We start from the raw sequence: 6,418 nt of genomic DNA, 5'->3' as shown, positions 1-6,418 counted from the left end.
GAAATGCATTTGAAGTAAGTACAAACCTTAAGGAGTTTAAGGAGGGTGATATGAGATTATTTGGGAGGTGCTTTAGGTTGGTACTATGTGACTGTGTAAGGAGTAAACTATGACATGTGAAAGAGATCTCTACAAAATGTGTTTGAGATCTCCTAGTGGTGTGTGGGAGGTTTTACTGAGGTGAGCTTGGAGGGCTCACAGAGGTGCATAGGGAGGGTGTTCTGTTAATAGTAGAAAGGGCTTAATGAGTAGTATTTGGAGGACCTTTTAAGGTAAGGCACAAGAGCTCTCTGACATGAGTAGAGAGAAAACACTGATGAAGAAGGGAAGGTTCTATGAGGTTAAGGTTAAGGTTACTATTAGGATTAGTAATGTGACAAGGTCAGGGTCATGGTCGCAGTCAACGTCAGCAAGGGCTCTCTATGGTATATATGGTAGGCTTTGTGTTAGGGCTAGAGTTAGGGTTGTGTTCTGGGTTGGGGTGAGTATTTTAAATGCATAGGGAAGGCCTCTGTTGTGGATTGAAATGGCTCCATTACACATGGATTGAGGGCTTTCTGTGGTGAGCATATCGGTTTTCTGAGGGATTTAGAGAGTACTTGAAATGAAGTGTAGTAAACAGGGCTTTTAAAAAATCTAATTTGTACTTGTTGAGGTGTGTAAGGAAGTCTCTCTGAGGTGTGTGGAGACTGCTGTTGAGGTAAGTAGTAAGTGCTTTCTTTGATGTGAATGAGTGTTACTTTGAGGTGTGTAGAGAGAACTCTGAGGTTGGTAGCTTGCAGTCTCTGATCCGTTTAGAAGAACTTCTATGAGGTCCATAGAAGACATCTTTGAGGTGTGTCAGAGGTCTCTATGATGTTTGTGGGTATTCCTTCTGAGATGAGTTGGGAGGGGTCACTCAACTGTATAAAGAATGTATACTGAGATGAATAGAGAGGACTCATTGTGTTGTTTCTGTAGGGTCTATATAGCTGAATAGTGAGAGCACTGTAAGAGAAGTAGGGAGAAAAAACTGATGTAGAAGGGAGGAGCTTATGAAGTGTGAAGGGGTGGCCTATGTCACATGTAGGTCAGACATGTTGAGATGTGTATGGAAGACACTCTGAGCTTTGTAGTGTAGGTTCTCTGAGGTGTATAGTGAGGGTTCATTTAAATGCATAAAGATGGCATTCTGGTGTGTGTATGAGGGCTCTCACAGGTATGTAGGGAGTTTTCTACTAGATAGACCAAGGTATACACGGGGTTGTATGTGGACCTTATGACTGAGTAGAGATGTTAACACGGTTGTGGAGGGAGGAACCCCTGAAGTTAATAGTGAGATCTCTCTGATATGTGCAGGAAGATCACACTGTGTTTTGGTGGGAGGGTATTTTCAGGATAGTATAAGAAATCTTGGAAGTGTTTGTGAGGGCTTTCAATGAAGAATGATGGGGGCTCTCTTAGGTGTGTACATGCAGCAAACAGAGATGAGTAGGGATAGTTTTGGATAGAAGTGAGATCTATCAGTGTTGTGTTGAGGTGTGTAACATGGGCATTCTGAGGTTTGAATTACCATCTCTCTGGTGTTTATAGGGAGTATTTTCTGGGATGTATATAGAGGACTATCTGAGTTGTTTGGGTGTTTCTCAACAAAGTGTGGAGGAAGCACCCTAAGCTGTGTATGGATGGCACTTGGAGGGGGTGTAGGAAGGGCTCTTGATGTGAGTAGGGTGGGATTATTTAGATGTGTAGTCGAATGAGATAGTGGCGTGTAGGAAATGTTCCCTGGGGTGTTAAAACAGGTAATCTTGGTGCAAGGAAGTCCTTTGATGTATGTATGGAGGGACTTATGAAAAGTGTAAGGGGAATTATAAGGTTGGTCAGTTAACTTCTTGCTATGAGAGGTAGGGCTCACATAACTGAATAAGTAGGGCTTTTGCAGTGTAGAGGAAAGACCTCTGAGGTGAGTTGAAAGAGCTCTCTGAGATGTGTAGTGAGAGCTCTCTGAGGTGAGAAGAAATTCTGTCTGAGGTGTTTAAAGAGCACCACGTAGAAGTATAGTTAGTACAGAGGTCTTGCATAGGAATATCATGTGTATTCAGTAAGGTATACATGGATGTCTACCTGAGGTTGTCTACACAAGAAGGTACTACTCATGATATAAGAATGTTTATGGGGCACACTATGATATGTGTAGAGAGGGGTTTGTAAGACTGGTAGTGTGCAGCTCCTGAGCTGTGTAAGGAGATATGTATGAATTGTGAAAGAGGGCTATAAGATACTTGTCCTAGGGCTCCTTTTTGTGTGTGAGACGGCCCCTTGAAATGAGTTGGGATGGCTCACAGAGTTGCACAGGGTGTGTGCACCGGAAATTGTAGAAAGAACTCAGTGAGCTGTGTTTGGAGGGCCATTTGAGGTGAGTATAAGAGTTTGGCAAGATGAGTAGGGAGAAAAAACTTGTGTAGAATTAAGAGCACTATGAGGCTTAGGTTAGGCCTAGTGTTAAGGTTTAGAGTCAGGGTCAAGTCATGGTCAGTTTCAGGGTCACGAAGGACTCTTTGGCATGTAGGGAGGACTTAGGTTTTTGCTTAGGTTTAGGGTTAGGTTCAGAATAAGAGTATTAATGGTGCATAGGGAAGACCATGCGGAGAGTCAAAATTTTTCTCTTAGGTGTGTATATTGAGGCCTCTGTGAGGTGGGTATATATACTCTTTGAGGTATTTATAAAAGGCTTGCAAAGAAACTTTATTTCTTCTTGCAAAGAAGTATGGTTTTACTCACTGAGTTATGTAGGGACTTCACTGATGTGTGTAGGAACTGCTCTAGAATTGAGTATGGAGGGTACACTTTGTTGTGTATGAAGGTTAAACTGAGGTGTGCAGAGAAGTCTCTCTGAAGTTGGTAGCATGTGGCCTCTGAGCTGTGTTTTGTGAACTTTGTAAGGTGTGCAGGATGGTTCTATGATATGTGTTAAAGAGCTACAAGAAGAGTGTGTGAGGGTCCTTTCAGTTGAGTTTGGAGAACTCACTCAGGTGTATAGATAGGTGAATTGAGATGAGTATAAAGAGTTCAGTTAGTTGTGTTGTATGGTTTTTTGATGTGAGTAGTGAGAGCTCTGTCAGATGAGTAAGGAGGACAAATTGATGTAGAAGGGAGCATTCCATGAAGTTTGAAAGTGAGATCTATATGGTCTGATGTTAGGAATCATGGAGATGAGTAGACTGGATTCTGAGATTTGCCATGTAGGTTAACTGAGGTGTGTAGTGGGAGTTAATTGAAATTCAGAAGGATAGCACTCTGATGTGTGACTGGAGGGCTCTAAGAGTTGTTTAGGGAAGTCTATATTAAATGGGCAGAGCAATCTATGAGGGGTGTAGGAGGCCTGTTTGACAAAGTAGAAATGCTGTCTCAGTTATGTAGGGAGGAAATTCTGCAATAAATAGTGAGAGCTCTGATATGAGTAGCAAGAATAAACTCAGGTATGGTGAGAGGAATACTTGAGGATAGAAGAAAGAAACTATGAGGCATTTTGGTAGGACACTCAGAAGACTATATTGGATGTTCTTTTAGGTTAATACTTTTGGCTGTTGGAGGTACATGGAGGGATTTTTGGTTAGTTTTGAGGGCTACAAGAGATGTGTAGGTAAGGTTTTGAAAAGTTTGTTGCAAGAGCATTCTGAGGTTTGTATAGGGGTTTAATTGAGATTTGTAGGGAGGACTGTTGAATGAGGTATATAAGGTGGGTGATCATTGGTAAAAATTAAGGCTTAACTGAGGTGGGCATCCATGGTGAGTAAGGAGAGAACTCTGAAATAAATAAGGACAAACTGAAATTTGAAAGGAGTTCTCTATGAGGTGTGTAACAGGGCCCTCTGATGAGTGAAATTATGGCATTCTGAGGTTTGTAGAGGCATAGAGTGTGGTGTGTAGCAACGGTTCTCTGGTCCAAAACTGATACAGTGATTGATAAATAATGAGTGTGGAAAATGTTTCTAAGTGGTGTATGGATGTCCCTCTAAATTCTGTAGAGAGGGCACTTCATATGAATAGGTAGGGCTCTGAGCTGTGTGGAAAGGTGACTGCTATGTGTGTATGAAGTGTTCACTGAAGTGTAAAGGGAAGATTCTCTGAGATTTGCAGTTCAGATGATTTGAGGCGTTTATGGAGGCCCCTACTAAGTGTGCAGGAGGAATCTATGAAGGGTATAGAAGGGCTTTTTTCTACATAGGAGTGCTCTCTGTTGTGTAGTTAGGGACCTCAGAAGTAATGAAATCTATCTGATATGACTAGGTAGAACACAATGAGATGTAATGGGAGTATTCTTTGAGTACAATAGGTGGAATCCCTACATTGTTTAGGAAGTCCACTCAACAGTGCATCCAGATTCTTCTCTGATGTGTGTCAGGCCAACATTAAGAGGTGAGTAGAGAGAACATTTTGGTGAGTAGTAAGTTGTATCCAAGTTGTGAAGTAGGCTGTGTTGTTGTTTGTAGCATGGGAATTCTGAGGTTTGAATTAACATCCCACTGGAATTTATAGGGAGTACTCTCTGGGGTGTATAGGAAAGGCTTTCTGAGTTGTATGAGTTTTGCTCAATAAAGTGTGGAGGCAGTGTACCTATGGGGTATATGAATGGCAATTTGAGGTGTGTTGAAAAACCTCTTGGTATTAGTAAGGAGTCATTATTTAAATGTGTAGGGAAGTAAGTTTGAAGTGTGAAGAAAAGATTCTCTGTGGTGTTAAGTGGGTTCACATTTCAATGTATGGTGGATTCTTTTACATGGTAGGGAGGGCACCCAAAAGGGTGTAGGAGGGCTTTATGAGGTTTGTAGAAAGTATTATTGATGAGAGTGTAAATTTTCACTTAAGACAATAAAAGGGCTATTTGCAGTGTATCGGAAAGGTCTCTATGGCAGTCAAAAGTTTCCTCTGAGGTGCATATTGCAGGCTCTCTGAGGTAAGTAGAATGGCTCTCTAAGGTATATAGAGAAGACTTGCTAAGAAGTATAGTTACTAGGGCTTGTGAAGTACTAGTTTGTAGTCACTCATATATGTAGTTACGTCTCTATGAAGTATGGAGGGAAACATGTAAGGTGACTCTCTTTTAAAGGAGAGTATTACAGCTTGATCAACATCAAATTCAATGAGTCACAAATATGAGACACAAATATAAACACACACAGACAAAAACTTCTAAGGGTCTGGTGCTTCTAAATGGGAATCTGGGTGGAGGGCTAGACTCTACTCACTTCCAATGGCCTGTCCTGTTTCACCTCAGGTCTTCTTGGGAAATATCGCCAGAGTTGTTGTTTCCATATTGACACAGTGCTTCCAATCTTGAGGAAGGCCCCTACTAGGAACTTTCCTGAGAAATATGCATCCAAAGATGAGTAGACAACTCATGGCTGTGGTCTTGCTGTCTCAAAACAAGTGAGCAGAATGGGAGTTTATGTGAAACGTGGATGCCTAGCTACTAGGGTTCCAAGTTCTATGTGTTCTATTGCTAAGGAAGTGAGTGCACTTCCTTGGGGACTCCATACCCAAAGCCCTTTCTCACACAAGATGGTTCTAATGGCCCACTGAGATGCTGCTTCCTCCCATCTTCCCTTGACATATGCACAAGTGGACACAGTTACACCAACACACACTGAATATGGTTCCCAGACTGTCCCAGGTGTAGCCAACTCACCTGGTTTGGAGAGACAGTTTGAATCAGACCCACTTCCTCCTTCTGGCCATGTGGGTGGTCCTGAAGAAGTGGTTATGGCTTGCAAGGCCTGAATACTTATGTCATTTATTCCCCTGGGATTATTCTAATATATGCTTTTGAAATTGTCATCAGGTGTATAAGACCACTACATACGTACTCCTTGGTAACACTAATGTTTGAGTCATATGTCTGTAATGCACCAACATACAGAAAACACAACACAGAAAGGAAGGGACAAGGGATGGCATACAATTCTACCATGATGTGAGTTCAACAGTGAAAGAGGGGAAATAAACTTCTACCTCATCCTTGTTTTCACTCTGTCCTACTGGAAGTTTGTAATGACTGATTTTCAGGGATAGACTCCCTGAACCATAGACCTTCCAATGCTTCCTCTGAAATTTAGAATTGTTTCAATATTTTTTCTCATTGTATGATATATTTACACTACATGGGATCACTGGCACCAGAGAATTCTATTTTCCAAAACCTGTAGCTTTCCCTCTCAGTGAATCCACATCAGCATTTAGTTTCAAAGGAAAAGAAATCAGCAAGAGCCATGGGATTTCACTTCCAAGATGTAGTCATCAGAAGTCTCATTTCTTTCTCTATATAGTCCCATAGCAGTGGCACTGCTATAATTTCAGAGATTTTTTGGAAAAATTTGTGTGGCAGCAGGCAAAGTTCTAGGGACCCCTTTAAATAGCAAGGAAATGGCATTTCTGTTTC

The sequence above is a fragment of the Sciurus vulgaris genome (genome assembly GCF_902686455.1).
Source record: "Sciurus vulgaris genome assembly, chromosome: 16".
Lineage (NCBI taxonomy): Eukaryota > Metazoa > Chordata > Mammalia > Rodentia > Sciuridae > Sciurus > Sciurus vulgaris.
Note: the sequence above shows the minus strand (reverse complement) of the source record.